Source organism: Sander lucioperca, chromosome 11, assembly GCF_008315115.2.
Source record: "Sander lucioperca isolate FBNREF2018 chromosome 11, SLUC_FBN_1.2, whole genome shotgun sequence".
Classification (NCBI taxonomy): domain Eukaryota; kingdom Metazoa; phylum Chordata; class Actinopteri; order Perciformes; family Percidae; genus Sander; species Sander lucioperca.
In genome coordinates, this window is record NC_050183.1 from 19,341,356 (window position 1) to 19,361,072 (window position 19,717).

Sequence of the window (19,717 nt, forward strand, 5' to 3'; positions counted from 1 at the left end):
GTCAGTCTAGCCCCGCCTACAACACTATTTAAACCCCCTCACTTGCCCACAGACGTTTGATTGCTAGTCCTCCATATGGGTGCTAATGTAAAGCTAATAGAATAGAAGTTGGAAGCTCAACTTTTTAGCGGTGATGAGAACTTCATTTTAATTCCTTTATTTCAGTTATGTTACCTTGAAAGATAACTGAAGTTGGGTTGTTGTGGGTTTCTATCATGGATGTATAAAGAGAAGCTTTCTGTGTGGCCAAGCTAAATGCTACTGTTAGCAAACTTTTTAATGTTCGCTCATGCAAACCAGCATACAAACACATTTCCTATAAATGCTTGTCAGCTACCCCTCCTACACACAGGCGCTGGGTTGGGGGTGTCTTGGAGCCTTTAAAGCTCAAAAAGCTGCATTAGGTGAGCCACCCAAGGTTTTTAATTGGGTCTCGCAACCATTTTTGGACCTTGGACTTGGTAGAAACACCAAAACACAGGACTGTGATTTAATTGATTGATACTCTCTGTAATATGTGTAACAACTTGTATGTTTTTATTTAATCATTGTTTTTGTATGTCTCTAGTCTATATCTTGTGGTTGTTGATTGTATGTAATAAGCCAATAAAACATTTGAAAATAATACATGCTTGTGTGCGCTTTAGCTGTAACCATTTTAAATGCTAATGTTTATGGTGGCTAGTTAGTATTAGCTTACTGCACTGCTAATGCTACCACCATATAAATGGCCACAACCATTCCATATTGAGCTGAAATTGCAGCTCTTATGTTTTGTTAGCTAGCTAGATAGCTAATGTGAGCATTTAAACTGCACTGCATGTAGCTAAGAGAACTGGAAAAAATAGGAAACCATAGTAGCAACTAAATTAGCAATGTAACTTGTGTAAAACACTGGTTACAAGTGACTTATTACAGGATATATAAATGCTATAATTTTGTATAGCACATTGAAAGGACTTAGCCATGTCAGTTACAAAGCAATACTGTATCTACTGGATGTTTGCTAACATTAGCTAGCGTAAGCTACTGGTCGTAACAGACCTAATTTACAGCTGTAGCAGCAAAACCCCAGAGTGTACTGAATTGAGCTGAGCAATGGTGCAATTAGTTGAATATAAATTAGTCTTCATTTGAATTTTTTAGTTTTGCTTTAAGTCAACACAATTTAAAAATAAATTACTGTTTTTTTTGTTAACCCACAGGAAGAAGAGAGGAGCTGCAGGGAATACACTGACTCACATCCAGGCCTCTGCAGTGAATTTCTTGCTTCAAATGGTTGTGTAGGTGAGTGGTTGGCTGATTTAGGGGATTTTACCCGTTTGGCTGTTTATCAACTTTTTTTTTCTCCATAAAACATAAAAAAAATCAATGGGTCTTGACTTTCTCACCTTTATGCTAACTGAAAATATAGTTTTGTATGAAAATGGTATGTTAATGTGTTAATGTAAAGTATGAGTTTTAACTGAAGAAAGGTTTTGACTGTCAAACTCTCACTGGCCCAAAGTTGGTGTATAATGTAACTTTCACCTACTTTATTACAAAATGAAACCAGTCAACCACATCCACTGGATTTTGGAGAAAGTGGGCACAATGATTTTAACAGCACATATGTTGAATTTTAGTCAAATCAGCCACTCAAAGTACTGCCCAGATGATGGCTTTAATATCCTCTTTTAATGGTTACATGATGCATGATCTAACTGATCAGAAGGGAAACTGCACAGAAACCACTGCTTTTTAAAATGAGAAATATAAATGTTGAAGATTATTAGATGCATTTGTAGTGAAACAATAGACTGCTTAATGTCTCAGGAAATGTTCTTGGGCATTAAATCATAGATGTTTGGACATCAAAGCTTTAATATATTTCATTAACTATACATAAAGGCTTTATCAGCCTCAGTCTTTCTTTCTATAAACTCAGATTTATATTGAATGCAATATAATGAATGCCATTCACTAAGTGAGTTGGCTCTTTGTACAAGACCCTGTGGCAATAGAAGTCTGTTTGGCCACAGTAATGAGAGTTAATTCATGTTTCCATTTTTCACCTCTCAGTTTACAAGTGTTAATTTAGTTTAACTGGATTAAAGTGATTTGCACGTCCAAAGGTGTTTATGTTAAAACTCAGCCAATCTGGTTAAAACAAGTTTTTGAATGTCTAAGTTACATAAAGTAATAACAAAATGGTAATTCTTGAGCGATCAAGCTGGACATTTTGTTCCACTGAGACAAGAGAGAAGTCATATTACAAGATCTTCTATATACTGTTTAATGCACAGTAAAATACCAGCAGTTCAGTGCAAATTAACATTGTTGATCTTGCTGGTAAACATTTCGTCATTACCGTCTTCTATTGTTTTCCACATGCATACAGTTACAGTATACAAGGCTGGGATGAATAACTATTTTCATTTGATTAATCTGTTGATTTTTCCAATAAATCTTATAAACATTTAGCTAAAAACGGTCAGTAAATAAATATCCATTACTATTTGCCGGACCTCAAGGTGACATCTTCATATTGGTTGTTTTTGTCTTACCAAAAGTCAAAAACCCATAAATATTTAGTTTACAGTGATGTTAAAAAGACAAAAACAGCAAACCATGCCATTTGAGAACTTTGAACCTGTGAATGTTTGTGTTTGCTTGATGAATGACTTAAAAAGTGAATTATCAAACTTTTGCTTCTTGATACAACACCAACACCGGTAGTGTTCACAAGTAAAGCAGGGGGAAGATTACAGTGGAGTGTATCTCATACCAGCAGGCCTCTGGATGAAACAACAGCTGTATGCTGCAGTGACATCCAGCTCTCAGGCAGCTCTCCCATAGCTAAACCAGAGTCTGCTGCTACTGTGCCGTATATGGAGGCTCCCTGGCTCGGGGTGATGGCTAGTTATAGGACAGAAGATGCTGTGAACATCTGCAGGCTGTCTGTAAGGAGCAATTTAAACCCTAACGTGCCATGCTGCGTCTCTCCTACCATTGGACTGAAACACAGGAAAGCAGCTAACACAATGGGACAGTGAAGGGCCTAATTATTGCCCCTATCATTTGCATAATTACAATGTTTTTCTAAAGCAGGGGCAGTATAGAAATTGTAAATTGTAGTGGACCCGCTGTCTCTCCTTAGTGAAAGTCATATTTGAATAGAGAGAGCCTGTTCTGCTAGCCAGGCAGCCAGGCTCAGGCAAGAGGTCCCAATCAGCCAGCCTCACAGACTACTCATTCAATAGGATTTAAAAAGCCAACTGTGTGGAGAAATGAGAGTTTTGCCCCCCAAATCATATGGAATTACAGTGCTGGTTGCATATGGGGGGAGCCAGTGGCAAGCACAAAAGCCCACAGGAAGCAGCTATTTCTGTGTGTTTTATTAACCCAACCAAGCAATTTAATTCTTTTGTTCGGGGGAGTTCTACTTCATTGATTAACAAAAGCGGGGATATAATTTTTTCAGCCCCTTTTGAAAAGCCTGAAATGTCAAGCCTTTTAAAGGAGATTATTCTGCCTGTGTGCGATGAATAGAGCCCAGAGTAACCTTTTGTCTACAATTAAATATTCCAGCATAAATATAAAAGAAAATCAGAGATGGGGAAGATTGAGTCAGGAGAGATTGGAGAGGTAGATCCTCTGCCCGATAGTGGCAACAGCCTGGCTCTAATTAGATATGCCAGGCGGGCTGTGAGCAGTCACTCTCCACAGCACGCCGAGAGAAGAGGCAGCCAGAGAGAGGAGGACAGAGGAAACCTATCTGCTCATCTGTCTGTCCAGCGCCTTCCTCTGGGCATCCACAAGGTATTTCAGGAGACTTTGTTTTGTTTTGTTTCCCGCCGTTATTTGTTTTCCTGACATCTTTGCCGCCGTAGAGGGAGACTCTAAAAGGCAATGCCTTCTGGGAACTGCATAAACAGAGAGGGCTGAATAAGAAAGAAAAAAAAGTTGTGAGATTGTTTATGATTTTAAGGATTGATTAGCAATGACAATAAGATACTTTAGGGATGGAGAGGTTTTTTTTCCCCCACTCAGGAGGTAGACTGAGGCAGCCTGGAGGAGATGAAGATGAATGATGGGAAGTTTTGATCCATGCAGGGCTGCATTTGATTGTGTTTTGTGAGTTGTAGTAGGACATTTGCATTGTGCACTAAGGAGGCTGAACTGTACGTGGACTGAGGTGACCTGCATGCTTTGATATGCCAGTGAGCTTTGCACTGCTGTCATCGTTTCCTTGTGGAAAACATTTATCTGATGATAAAAGTTTTGTCAGTTGATCAGAAGTTTTTGAGATGGCTGTTGTGCGCAGTTGGGTGAAGCCGTCATCCTCTGTTATGAAACACTTTCTCTTTGATGAGATTTTGAATTTGATTAATTTAAATAAAAAGAGTAAAGGAAGTAATGCAAGCCTTTAACTGTGTCCTGCTGGTTTAGTTCAAACTGGGTGCTACTTTGCTCTTGTCAGGTATTGATGGATGGTGCTGTGACCTCTTGCCAATGGATTATTTCTCTGACCAATCATTGTCGGGAGTGACTTCATGAGAACGACTCATTTCTGCCAATAGGTGTGGTGCTCCTGTTGGCTTTTTGACACAATACGTTTGTATATATTTACGTGGCTTTTTGACACACGCTTATACTTTATTTACCACCTTTAACCTGTTTACTAGAGAATTGTTTTCATTCTGAAGCTTTTTTTTATATGCATTTTTTTTATGATCCAACAAAATATTTTCTCAAAATCTAGATCCCTAAGATGCTCGTCATTCTGGTTAGATACGTTTAGCAGTTTAGCAGGACTCATTATTCAAACAAATTACTTTCAAGTATTAAACCGTTTCTATTCATTTATTAATAGAAACTATTAATTAATTAATAAACTATCCATTTATTAATAGACGAGGTTTCACCAAGTAGGCCAACTGTTTTTATTTTTGATTCCACAAGGAAAAGCAAGGAAAAGAAAAATCTCAATACCTTTTTTATATTAACATGTATTAGAGGCATCTGTCTTATATGAATGGCGGGTCGTCTGTGATATTTGAAGAAGTTAACAAGTATGATCCCAAATAGTTTGCTGAAAAATTCTGATGGACGACTGAAGATGAAAAGCAATATTTTGATATATCGTATGCTGTTGGTGAGAAAGGACTAAGATCAGCTTGTATTCTACTTCTCTCTACTTTGTTTGAAATATCTGGAACCACTCAAAGGCTCCTGACTTTATTTTGCCTGAGCATTCAGCAGCCTCAAAATTGCTGACACCAGTCTTAGTCCACTTAGTCAAATCTTCTTCCCCTTAGATTATGTGCTTGTTATTGTTATTCAACAAAGAATAGATTTTGTATTTGACCATGCAGGCAAGAACAGCACATCATCATTAGAGAACTTCCCTTCCACTCATTCAAATCAATAAACATTTAAAATAATAAAACAAAAGGTTTGGTTTTGTTGCCTGATTACATCATGCAATGCTGCATTTTTCTTAAAGTGGTCATGCTTCCTTTTATTTTTTATTTTGATAATTTTATAATGTCACACATGTATAAATTTGTCAAATCTGATTGGCATCTGTCACTAAATAATGTTTAAATTTGAGCTCTTACTGTACACTAGTAGTTACAGGACGACATCTTACAGGTATTTCTGTGTGACCCACAAGACTAGGGCTGGGTATCACTAAATAACCCAGTACTAAGTAGTATCAAAATTTCAGTGTGGCTGGGTTGGCTCAGTGGGTAGAGCAGGCGCACATGTACTCAGAGGCTTATGCCTTGATGCAGAGGTCTAGGGTTCGAGTCCGACCTGTGACGATTTCCTGCATGTCTTCCCCCCCTTTCTCACCTAGCTGTCCTATCAATTAAAGGCAGAAAAGCCCAAAAAACAATCGTTAAAAAAAAAAAAAAACGTCTCCAGTGAAATGATACCTGTATTCGATCCTTTTTGTGCCCAGATATAGAAAAAAATGATTATTTATATGGCTTTGCTCGCAGCCAATCACCACGTTCTTCGTTATAATGCAACGTGTGATTGGCCTATTTCCGCAGCATCTACAACCCATACAGTCTGTGGTGTGGTGAAGTCAAGCGCGGCATATTTGACTGAGTTGGCAGTTTAGCCCACTGAGATGCTTCCATTCACATGATGGGCATCGAATGAAGTAGAAATAATTTTTTTTAAGGGTACTGGTATTGTAATTTTCAGTTACACATCCATGTATGGTTTTGTATAGCCAGCCCTATACAAGATCATATGTGGATGCTGTTTTTTTAGCTAACATTGAGTAAAACAAAATGACATAGGAAGGGTGGTAACCTGCACACTCTGGATGCAACAGGCCCTCCAAACAAGATAAAATACTCTGCTTGCTACTTTTACTTCATGTTAACCCAAGTGTCTCAAACTCTGGATCGATGAGTCCAAATTAAACTGCAACATACATTTTATTTGTATCTAAATAAGTTGAATCATGGCATGTTATTTATCCATCTGTCAGTCAAAATAATGGTTGCTGGTTAGCTTTTTGTCCTTTTAAACTCTGCCTCATCGCTTCTGTTTTCTTCTGTCAGGGTCCCAAAATTCATTTTGGCTTTTGCCCTGGGACTGAAAAGTACCCGTACAGTACCACTGAAGGACCCAACACATTGACGTTTCTACGTTTTTTTTTTTTTAGGTCAAGTACAAATTCAGTAGATATTCATATTTGATAGACTGCTAATTTTTTTTATTTTGAAACACATTGTAGAGTTACACATATCAGACTGGTCCAGTAAAAGTGGGGCCAAGTTAAGCAGAAGATTGAGCCTGAAAGGCTGGAAGTATTCATATCCTTAAGTAAATACTCCATTACAACTACAAATGCTGCATTAACAATATTCAAGTAAAAGTATGCAAGAATTGTTAATAGCAAAATATATAAAAGGTAAGAAGTCAATACATATTATGAATGTTATACCATTATTAACTAGAGATTAAGGCTGTAAAAAAACCTTCAGTGGAGTAAAAAGTACAAAATTCCCCTCTGAAATGTAGTGGAGTAGATGTAAAAAGTAGCATGAAATGGAACTACTCATGTAACGTACTTCAAAGTTGTACTTAAGGACAGTAAATGTTCTTACTTTTCACCACTGTTGTCTTATATAAGCCTTGTTATTTAATGAAGCCCTAATTCCCTCTTTTGATTTTTTTGGATTCAGTCCAATCTTAAAGCCCCGTCTTAAAATATTACTCAATAACTCATGAATGATGAAAGAAATCCGTGCCTGCAGCACTTCATAGTTCAAGTGGTGTTTGATGTTACACCTCTGTGTGCTGATAGTGGTCTGGTCTCAGATAGACATGATGATGTGTTAGACCATTGAACGCTAATCTCCATTCTAGGGGAGCCACTCAAGTTATGTTATGTGTAGTTTTTATCCTCGACGTTCCACTTCTGGGATTGCTCCGGTGCCGCAGGAAATTCCGCCGGATGCATGTCTTTTCGCTGATGTCCGTTTCCTTCCGCTTTCTTTGTGTTGGAATTTTAAACTCCGGTGGATTTATGAGGACTATGGTTAACTGCTCCTCAGATCTCTGCAGGGTAAATCCAGACAGCTAGCTAGACTATCTGTCCAATCTGAGTTTTCTTTCACACGACTTAAACAACCTTTGAACGCACACGTTCCACCAAAACAAGTTCCTTCCCGGGGCTATTTTGCAGCGGCTCCGTGCGGAGCTTAGCGCCGCCCAAGACGATTGTGATTGGTTTAAAGAAATGCCAATAAACCAGAGCACGTTTTTCTCCCATCCCGGAATGCTGTGTGGACTAGCCAGACCTTCCTCCGCTTCACAGCGCTGTGGAGGAAGGTCTGGCAAAGCGAGACTACGTTATGTGTGAATGTGACCCATGGGAAATTTCTGAGGAAATACAAATGCACACTAAAAAGCTTGGACAACAAATACAGTGATTAGATGCTGTTCTCCTTGTCTGTATACAAAACAAATATACTGTGATAAAACGGCAGCCCCCAAAAATGGGATATTTAAGTTTTTTAAATTAGTGAAAGTCAATTAGAAATGAAAAAACTTCATGGCATTCTGAAGCATTCAGTTTCATGTGTGTTGTTTTTGTCAACTCTCTACCAGCTATTTTCAATTAAAGGCAAATGAATTCCCCCAATAGTAGCTTATTTAAATCCCTAACAGATTCATGTTTGGGCTTGAGATTCATTCAAATTGATTTTAGTGACATTTGGAGCCTGTTAGAATATGTCTTGATTGGACGATACATCCATTGGAATATACAGTAATAATGTATATTGCTTTAACCCCAAATTGTCGATCTCAAACCCTCCTACCACTCTGTCTTTGCCTGAGAACCGACCTTTGAATCCGCCCACTCCACCGAGTTGACATTTCTGTCTGATGTCATGCAAACTCTTTCTGTCAGCTACTGTACTAACCATTTAACCTAAACCCAAGTTATAACACCAAACTGCCAAACATTTTAACCCCATTCCTCACCTGTACTTCTGTACATCTTAATTCTAATCTCAACCCTAAACCAAAGCGCTAATCCTAAACACACACACACACACACACATACACACACACACACACACACACACACACACACACACACACACACACACACACACACACAAAATCTAATGTCACCTCTATTCCAGCAGCCTGTTTTTCCCCCAGAGGGCTTTATCGGAGCTGTGGAGGCCTGATTGGAGGAGGCAGCAGTAATGACTGCAGGTCGTGAGGTCACCACCCTGTTATGATAACTAAACTCTGAGGTCAAACGCCTAAACGGCAGCATGCTCTGCCTGCTGATGATGCCTGATAACAGCAGATGAACATTTCTTTGTTATTTTAACAGTTTGAATCAGAACTCATCCATGAATGGGATTAGATTTTTGTTCAATTTTCCATGCCAGACCCACCGACCTATCCTAACAACAGCTAACCGAAAGTGTTTAGTTTTTTTTAGGATTGTTTGACCTTTATCTTGCAATTACTTTGAACATGTTTAGCTTAGATTCTGGTGGTAAAATGTACAGTATATATTTTACTTTTACCAAAAATACTTTGAAACAGAAATATGTGTATGTTTAATGCAAGTATTGTATAGTACAAACAGTAAATCATGCTATATGTTTCAAGAATATTATACTTAGATTTGAATATGTTTGCAACTCTGCACATAAACACAATGATAAGACTACAAGATATTTTACCAATTTTTCTGTATTTTGATTAGTCTTGTATCATTTTCCACACCTCATTGCATCCCGCAAAATTAAACGCAAGATACAATATTAAATGAAGTTAACTGTTCCCACAATACAGTACATGAGCTATTTAAATTAGCTGGAGACACGTAATTTGCTCTTACCAGTGTATGCCAGCAATCCCCACCAATTGGTCCCAAAAGTTAGATAAAATAAATGCCGTGACCATATTCTTTGTAAGTCTTTACAATAATTCACTGAAATAACCAAGCAGGCATGCCTTATTGGACGATCCAAATTTTCAGCGTGTAGCTTGCTAGCTCGAAGGTTGTTGTTTCCCGTAGCGAAGGGATTTTGAGAACGGCAACACACAGAGCAGACATCCATGTCAGACTTTATCCTGGAAATGTACTTCCGTTTATCCAGACTAGACATTATGTAACAAACCTTGTTTAAATTGTAAACCAGAAATACACAAGAAATGTTTGTTTGGCACCACAGTGTGTGTGTGTTTTTTTTTTAATTTTTAAAAAAATTTTTTTACATCTTCCCAGACAGACAGTCAAACATGCAGACAGACAGGTGTGCTGGTAGTCAGACATGCAGTAGAGGCAGACTGACTTTTACAGATGGTCAGAGCACATTTATAAATCTGGCATAATGCTGATTTTTTGCTTTTCCAAAAAGGACTGCTAGCCTGGCAGAAAGGAAACAAGAATTATTCAATCAAACAGCTCTCCTTCCATATCCAGATTTGACTCCAGCCGCAAAAAGCTTGCTGCATAATCCTTTTATCAAACCCTCCGATGGAATATTCTTATTGGAAATACCCAGAGAGAGTAATAATATTAAGGTCATTTCTATCTCTAGTTTATTTTCTCCTACAAAAAAAGAAAATCGCCCCTGCTTTCCGTTTTTATCTTGAGACAATAATTACTTCTGGTTTGCGGATGGAGACCTAACTGCTGATTATGAATGTTCTCTGACCACTAAGGGAATCTTTGCCCTTATCAGTAATAACTAAATCAAAGTGTCCACATTTAAAAAAAAAAAAAAAAACAGCATCTCAGGGAAAGTGTGTCCGTACTGTGCTGTGGTGAGCCTCCTTCAGGCAGGTTGGAGGGGAAATGTAATGTGGGTCAGCTGGTGATGATGGCTGGTAGTACTAATATCTCTAAAGTGGTAGATATGGAAGCTATGAGAGCTGCTGTTCTGTCTTGTCAGCGTTTTACAGCTTCATATCTCTGCTATGTGTGTGAGGGTTTAGGTTGGTGTGTGCAGCCCAGGGTTATTGTTGTATTAAAACAATATTCCCCAGTGGATTGTTTCAATTCTCCAAGCTGTTTAACTCCCAGAGGAGTTCAGGTGCCTTTTGTTTTTTCTCATGTATCTCAATTTCAGTAACTGCAATAACTTCAGGAGTTTTCACAACTGTTAAATGGCCACATTCAATGTGTACATAGACAAGATTATCGAATAAAAAAGGGGGGTTTGCTTACTAAAGCTGTATATTGTGTGGCACAGATATTCATGTGTTTAATCCAGCATTTTAAACCACAAATCACTTTTGAATTGCACCCTTACAAAATCTTTCACCTTGAAAACTCCCTTGATCTAGGCATGTAGGCTTGATATGTGAAGTATTTACATGCAGAAACAATTTCACATACGATTTAGTCTTTAGAAAGATAGGCTGTAGCATGAAGCCTGAATATTCTTTTGCTAAATTTGGACTGAAATGAGCACTTTCTTGTGTTTTGTTTGGTCAAACTTCTCAAATAAATGCATACTGAACACTAGGGGTGTTGAAATTAATCATTGCGAATGATGCAGTGACGAACAATGATCGATTCTTGCCTACTGATGTTACTTGTTGATTTTCCAGTCCCTGCTTTTTTTGTTTTTGCCTTTTGTCTGTTGTCTACTATGTTCAGACTCCGCTACATTCAGGAAGTTCCCTTTTTTAAGAGCAGATGTAACAAAAATGAGAGTTCATATGTATGAATGCTTTAATTTGTTAATGAAAACCATGTGTATAGCAATATATAATATATTTGAGGAGGTGGCGCATCGGGATATCGTATTGAATCGTTGACAGGATAATCGTAATCAAATTGAATCGTGAGGCCAGTGAAGATTCACATCCCTACTGAACTTTATTTTCTTGCACCAGATTTACCAGGTAAATGCTTTTCACAGCAAGAGTATTAGATGTCCTGACCAATTTTCATCCATTAAATGATGCCTTCTTCTCATTGTAATGAAGGGATTTGGCAAGCAAATAAAAGGCCCCTTTATATGTGTTTTTAAGTTTTTGGACAACAATGGAGTAGCCTAAAATAGATGCTATTTTAGGCTATAGCCACAGAAACCCTACTTATCAAATTATACATTTATTGTTAATTTTGGTCTCGTCAGAGGAGGTGGTTGATAGTTAAAGGGGCCATGCACTGATTTTACACACAGAGTTCACTCTTCATGAGGAGTATTCGTAGATATAGACCTTTTTTACTTCTATGGGAGGACTACTCTTGATGTAGTGTCTCTTGATAGACACATTCATTTACTTTCGAGGGAGGGTCTAATGAGCGACACCATCAAGTTGCACAACAGGAACGGTTGGATCCAGTGTTTTTGCAGCTTGAACCATGCTAGGACTAAAAGTCAGGATATCTCGGCCTCTGCTGCTTCAAGTCTTTTTTTTTATCTGTCTTTTAAGAGACCCCCAACTTTTTCTGTTGATGATGCATCAATGTGACGAGCTTAGTGATTTTACGATGTCTCCTTGTAGCTTGAGGTGCCACTTTTTGCTACAAAATTAGGAACAGTCATGAAAACTGTTCACCCCGGTCTGAGTGGCAACTTGCACCTCGGGACTACTTTAAATTTTCCAGCATCATTTTTATTTTTTACCCATGCTAGCAGCATGGCAATGTCGGTTGTTCTGTCTGTTTTTGAGTCCACCACTTTGGTTCAGACTGAAATGTCTCGACAACTGTTGGATGGATTAAGATTACATTTGGTACAGACATTTATGTTCCCCTCAGGATGAATTGCAATTACTTTGTCCTTAATGCCAACACTATGTAACTTTTCCTGCTTCGGCCCCCCTACAGGTTGTCTCATTGGAACTACAGCTGCAGCTAAAAGTTACATAGTGTTGCTTTAATACAACAACTGAAGACTCAGTTGTACTTTGTGTTTATGCTAATGTGCAACAGCTCAACAGCTATTGGATGGATTTTCATAAAATGTGGTATCCACATTCATGTCCCCCTCAGGATAGATTGTAATACCTTTGGGGATCCCTTAACATTTAATCTAGTGCCATCTTCAGGTAAAATTTTAATTTGTCTTTATATAATACTTTGGTTTATTACCAAATACCTGCAAATAATGACTTTCCCTTCAGCCTCAGCTGTATTTTGTGTTTACTGCTAATTGGTACATGTTAACATGCTAACACACAAAGCTAAGACAGTAAACACACCTTTAAAAACATCAGCATGTTAGCATGCTGAAGTAATTATTTCACTCAAAGCAGCGCTGTGCCTAAGTACAGCCTCACAGAGCAGTTAGCATGGCTGTAGACTTTTAGTCTTGGTCTTTTAGCTCAGATAAACTGAACTTATTCCTAATGGTAGACAGGTGTAAGTTAACCATGTTAAGACCATATTCCTTTACTCTGTGCACTGCAAGTTGCTTGTTGTTACAGTCCCTGTTGTCCATTCCTGAGTCACAGAATAGTTCAGTAGCTGCACAGTGTGTGAATCAGATCTTTATATCAAAAAGAAGGAAAAACAAAGAAGGCTGCAGTACAATTTAAGGATTGACAGCGGTTGAATTTCTACCTGTGAAAGGCGTTGATTTGGCCGACTGACCTCAGTGATGGTTATCGTTTCATCACACTGATGGAATGACATAGCCTGCGACCTGGACTCTGATGGCTGGTCAGCGGCTCCAGGAATTAACTGACTCCTGTCTATTAGTCTCTCTGACCCAGAGTGGCCGTGCCATGTCTCAGACCATCACTTCATCCTACACTCTGTAGTGTTTGATCATCTGGTAATGGGATAACAAGTCATAGTTCACTCTGCACTGGCTACCCCTCTGCTGCAAATAAGTGTGTGTCTGTTAGCGAGAAAGCAAGAGAGCTCTAAAGCTTTGTGTGTGACTACATACCTATAATTATCCTCCTGAGGAAAACAAGTGCAGAGTGAGTGGTACATTGTGGAACCTGAATTATAGCCTGTGAGAGAACAGAACGCTCTGCGCTTTGTGTTGGCTAATGTTTCAAGTTGAGCTGTTTGATTTGAGGTGTGTGTGTGTGTGTGTGTGTGTGTGTGTGTGTGTGTGTGTGTGTGTGTGTGTGAGAGAGAGAGAGAGAGAATCTGAGCTGGTTTGATTTCAGCTGGATGTGTGTGAATTATCAAATCTAGTGGCCAGAGTGTGTTTAATTTGTATCAATTTTCTTCCTGTCCATTCTGCTGAATATGTGACTTTGTCGTTGGAATGTGGCCTAGTGTAGAGCAAGGGCAGGTGGTTATTAATATGACAACACACATGCAGGCAAACACATGGATTCTCTCACACTCAAACACCTTATTTAGTTTGTTGTGATTAAGGTGTACGACTCAGAGAGAGTGTGAGGTGCAGAGACAAGGAGAGCGGAAGAAAGAGAAGGCAGGCTTTTCTTTCTCAGAGTTCCCCATGTCAGTCGTGTAAGAAAGCCGCCAAACCAATAATTTTGTCAAGTTCTTTTTTTAGCAGAGCGACTGAAGCGTCTTTGGATTGCCACATGTATAAAGGCAGCCCATATAAAGCCATTCACAGCACTGAATGAACACGCCATCTGTGAGGCTTTCTTATTTCCTCTTCTCTTTTCTTCCCCTCCTTTTTCAAGCCTTGTAATCAAATTTGAGCAAAATCAAATGGCGGGAGGATAGAGGGAGAGCAGGGGGGGAGGGAGGGTTCAATGAAAGTACCTTTTGTTGGTCTGAAACGAGCAAGTAATTTACAAAATGCCCTCCCTTTGTGCAGGGGGCTAAGGGAAGAAAGAAATCAGTAGCTTTTAGAAGCTAGGCCTTGCGCTGCGACGGGCAAGATAATGAAAGCCGTCTTGTGTTTGTGGGCTAGAGAGCATCTCAAAGGCAGACCGGGCCCCGGCTCAGGGTTAGCTCGGCTCCTGAAAAAAAAACAACACAACAACACTCTCCTCTGTGTATGTGCGTGTGTGCGTTTGTGTGTTTGGCAAAGAGCGGTAAAACAGGACGGCTGTGCCCGGCTACTCTTGGCAGAGACACTCCGAGGAACAGACAGAGTTGTCGATGCTGAGGAGAGAACAGGGATGAAAGAATGGCTTCACCGGCACTGAAGTCTGCTGATCTCCTCTTACCTGTTGTCCTGTTGCAGGTGCGTCTGGCTCCCCTACATTCAAGAAGTGCAACACCTCCGTAAAGGAATCTGGAGGAGAGATGAAGCTGCAGAGGAGATGAAAATATTCTGCAGGGATCATTGTTGCTGAAGGATTACGAGGGAAACTGGCTGTTTTCATCCTCTGTTCCTCTGCATGGACGTCTCAGAGTAGAGCACTTGACTGCTGAAGGACACTTAGCATTTACCTGCATGGGATCTGCTGGATTATTACCTGAGTGACACCTGGGCAGACTGCTGACGTGGCTTTTTACAGGTCCGGACATATGGAATAGTACATTTCTATTTGTGTAAATGGAACTTAGCCATAACTTCTTGTCTCAAAATATGAAAATGCATATGATGCTGCTGCATATAGCGGGTCATTTATCCAGCTCACCTGAGATGTAGTCAAAGCAACCATAATTGGTTATATGCTTTACATCCTAAACTGGCAGAGTGTAGTCATGTTCGGTTCTGATGTTGTATATAAGTGGCAGTCCTTCTCAAAGTTAAAATTATTAAATTATTCATGATTACATGTCATTAAAGTGTGCTGTGTCTGGCCTACAGATCAGTTCCTGGTTTTCAGTGATTGGGACTGTTACCTGATGTCTCTTCCTGCGACCGGTGAGTTATGACATGCATCGTTTCTCTCTTTCTTCCCCTCTTCTTCGTGTCCATCTCTTTCCCTCCAACGACATCACCCTTTACTCTGTTCTGTCTCTGTGTATCTCTTAGGCAGCCATTGCTTCTCTCCTCCTATGGTGTATCTCGTGCCATCTGAAGTGGCAGAATTAAATTAGGGTTGTAGTCTTATCTTCATAGTATAGCATATAGTTACTATAGTATAGTAAAGCATGAATGAAATTCATATTAATTTTGTTGTCTTTACGTACACGTCTGTGTTAATACTTTTGATGTCTCTCTCGCTTGGCAGTGTTTAATTTTAAATCTACTGTACTGCAAGAAAATCTCTTCCTGTCTTTTTTATTTCTTTTGTTTTTCTTAAATTCAGAGATTTTAGTTCAACAGGAGAATTGCTATCTTTGAGTTTGTCTTGGTTAGAGTTACAGCTGGAGTTGGGAACTATTTCTACAGTACCACAGTTAAACAGCCAAAAGCAAAAAATGCAATTCAGACTTCATGTTAGCGAGGATTCGATTTCGAGATACTTTCTTTTCTTGTATTGTGCAATAGATGATTATAAACTTCTTTTTGTGCTATATGAAACCAAATGCCAAACAGTAGTTTCACCTTTGTACTTAGTTTCATACTGTACACTTTGTCAGACAATTGAGAATGTTGAAAAGTATCTTAAAAGTTGGCAAATGGAAGCTACTTGTGGCAAACTGAAATGATGTTGTCGGATATTGTGAGTTACTTGCAAGTTAAGAAAAACTAAACTGTGTAATACCGTGAAACAAGTGAAAACTATCTTACTGTATAGTAGCTAGTCGTTATATGTTTTACCTTCTTACTCCTCAGATGTTGATTTGGATTGGAGTGCAGATTTCACACTGCCATAAAAGTCTGAAACAGTGATACATTACAGTTATTGAGGTAGTTGTTTTGATTTCTGGGTCAAATTTTCTTTTTGGGGGAGTTTAAAAAAAAAGGTCAAATGAGTAGTGAAATGTAGACAATATAATGCAACTTTAAGACAATTTCGATGAAGCTACAGTGGATTGTGATGGCCAAACAATTGTTTAAGTACACAGGAACTTGATGCAGTTAGAATACAGCAGGCACTTTGTACTGGCACCTTATTGGGGTTGTTAGGAAACATTTTGGCATGTGGAGTCATTCTCTTACTGAATTAGATATGGATGATGCAGGTTGCCGGGAGGTAGGTACACCCAAAAAAGTAAATGACAACATTTAATCGCAAAATCACTCCTCCTTGTGTCAACTGAACATTGCGTGTTATGGTATCAATTTTCTTTTTGTCAATGACAAGCCTTCATTGTTTCTAGCGATACGGCCTCAAAACCTTGTACTTGCTCTCATATAATATCATTGTTACAGAGAAAATCCACAATGTAACAGAACTTCACTGTGCATTGAAATCAATATTTATCAACACAAGGAATTTATATATGATGTCAACAGGTGAACAGGCCTGTCAGCAGTTAAGTGGGATTCTGTGGGCGTAAAGAGGGTTTATTATTTGAGATATTACATCCAAAAGACTTGTGAATCAGGAAATGTGTCCATGTCTCATTAAAATCACTATGGTTGCTGTCATACTTTCAGTGGTGGAAAGTAATTACACACAGTATTTCCATTTTCTGCTTCTTTATACTGCTTTGTACTACTTCACCACAATTCAAAGGCAATTATTGTACTTTTCACCCCACTACATTACTACATTTGCTGATTTAATTACTTTACATATTCAGAGAACTAAATATAATCAACAATTAAATTATGATCTAGTAATATGGATTAAGATAAGACAGGGATAAATTTACAAGCTGCCCTGCAGTACTGTCTATAAAGTAGTTAAAAGCTGGCCCCACCTGTACCACTTTCAGCATTAAAGCGATGTACAAATGTATCAATATTTATATAATCTGATAATATGATACAATACATTATTCTGAAATGGGCCATCCTGAAAAAATTGTACTTTTACATTCTGTACTTTAAGTATATTTTGATACGAATACTGGATTTTGTTCTAAAGTAAATTTTTGGAAACATGGTGTTTATTACATTGTTGTGTTGCTACTTTTACACAAGCATTGACTAGTCTATGTAAAAGAAGTGGTTGTAGCCACCGTGACACCACCCATTGGTTAGCGGACTGCCGTTTTGAAGCCTTGAGGTTGGCATTATGGTCGTCGACATATTGTTTTTTTGGAGCCAGAAGTGTGCTCATACTTGGATTAGAGGGGGGAGGTAGGGAGGAGCTGACTGAGAACCTGAGGACACTATGCTCGGCGCCATGGCGACTTATCAATTATATACATATCCTACATACCCTGCTTTATTGTCTATTTACTCTAAGTGGGACCATAATTTACTAAATGAACATCATGCTGTATAACAGAAGACTTGAAACTAACGATTGAGACCATAAACTCATTTGGAATGTGTTTACTGAGTGAGAAATAGGGCAATTTACGGAGACTTCTATATAATTGTACTTCTTTTTGCAACCGGTGGAGTCGCCCCCTGCTGGTCATAAGAAATCATGCAGGTTAAAGGCACTTCCACATTGTCTTCACTTTTCAGGCCTGGAGGTTTCCGCTTGTACATGAATTAAAGATCTGACTACTTCTTCCACCACTGCTTACTTTTCTAACAGTTTTTCATTATTTACATATGGAGCAGCTCCAGGATTTGTCTTTAGATGATGTAATCACTTCAGAGTGTGACTTATTACACTCACACCATGGTCATTAACAAAAGAAAAAAGAAAGCTGTGTTTGAAGCGAAGCTGTGTTGCTTATGCCATGGCCAACGAAAATATAATGTTTCTGATAGGCTCTTAGGTGTGTGACTGAAATCAACCTTTCTACATCAGTGTGCAAGGCAAATTAAACTGTGGCTTACCATAGCAGGTGGTTTTCAGCTTGATGCTACATAATACCGTTAACCAAACCGTACTTAATCATGAGTTAAACTGACTGTACAAACACACTTTAAAGAAGGATTATGATTTGAACACAGTCCACTTTGTTTTCCTGTGGTTCTTGGTCATGAAAAAAACATGACAATACATTCAGTGTCCTGCGATACGATTATATAGACTGTAACATTAGTTATACCTTTTTTTTTATGTCGTTAGAGGCGGTCTGGAGATGCTATACATCTTAAAAGTACAAGTGAGACTGGTGCAGCAGTGAATTGTGCATGCAGGAGGCAGTTTTAATCCTTTTTTGGAGAGTTTCAGTCGGTGCCATCTGACCTGTAGCAAACACTGGTGCTACTGCTAGCTCATTGACTCATAATGGACAAGTGTCAATTTGAGCAAAAACCTAAATTAACTGAATTAGTCCATCCAACATTTCCGCCACCTTCTGGCTCCAGGTTACATTACTTGGTTAATTATATTAGATTATTGTTATATACAGCTGGGAAGTTCTGACAAAAATATGGTATACAGTACATTTAAAAAATCACACTAATACATCATTGTAGGCCTTATTGTCCTAGTTTTTTTGTCATTATTTGAACAGTATGACAGTGAGAACAGGATTAAATTGCATGTGCTATTTAAAACATGTTAAAGTAGATCTGGCATTCCCTGAGACTACTTACTCACTTATCAGTCAAGTTTCAGACTTTTCCTCTTCCCCCAACAATAAACAAGCAAGCCACATTCAAATGAGCTGATTTCTCTGTTGACATATTGAAATGTCAGAATTTGCACTGGAACAAATACGCTGGTTAAAATTCAATTGGAACAGAATGGGTAATGAGCTATCTTGGTGTTGCCACACACTAACAGGCAGAGTCCCAGTCGGTCTGGAGGGTTACAGTCACTTAGTCACACGGCATGCATCGCTGCTTTGATTGTTACCAACAAACCGCTCAACCCCTCGCTTCCCAGCCCAGGTGTGTGTGTGTGTGTGTGTGTGTGTGTGTGTGTGTGTGTGTGTGTGTGTGTGATAGAAACACACTGGCTTTTCACTTTCTTGTTTCTTTAAATTATATACAGTCACATGTTGTAGTATTCCAACCCTTACATTATTTTAACCCTATTTGTCATTTTACCAAAAAAACTTGTGTCTTTAGTTAAGAACTAAAAACTTTGTAAAGAATAATGAAAATTCATTCAATAAACTTTCTAAATGAGAATAAAAAATGAAGTCTTATATGTCTTTACCTAACACTAATGTGTTCCAATTCAAAGCTATGTTAAAACTATGCTAATACTAATACATTAATATACTGCACTATTTTTGCCAATTACAAATGAGATTCCCACACACTGCTCTTGCATTCAAGTCATTTATTGAATCAAACTACTGTTCCAGTCCCTGCAGACCTGTTTCAGAGTAAGAGGTCTTGATGTAACTGTTCAATATCTATATATTGCATCATGCACATACAAGTTTCCCACCCACATGGACTTAGGA

At 38.6% G+C, this 19,717-nt stretch overlaps 1 long non-coding RNA gene across 2 annotated transcripts; it reads left to right on the plus strand.

The window, feature by feature from the left end:
• The first annotated feature begins 17 nt into the window (after positions 1 to 17).
• On the plus strand, positions 18 to 15,765 carry LOC116038138. Of its 2 annotated transcripts, none has more exons than XR_004898790.1 (5): positions 18 to 130; positions 1,206 to 1,287; positions 14,628 to 14,904; positions 15,201 to 15,257; positions 15,568 to 15,765. It is a non-coding gene; the product is annotated as an uncharacterized LOC116038138 (long non-coding RNA). The 2 variants fall into 2 exon arrangements; XR_004102033.2 differs by having other exon boundaries at positions 15,369 to 15,581.
• The last annotated feature ends 3,952 nt before the right edge of the window (positions 15,766 to 19,717 follow it).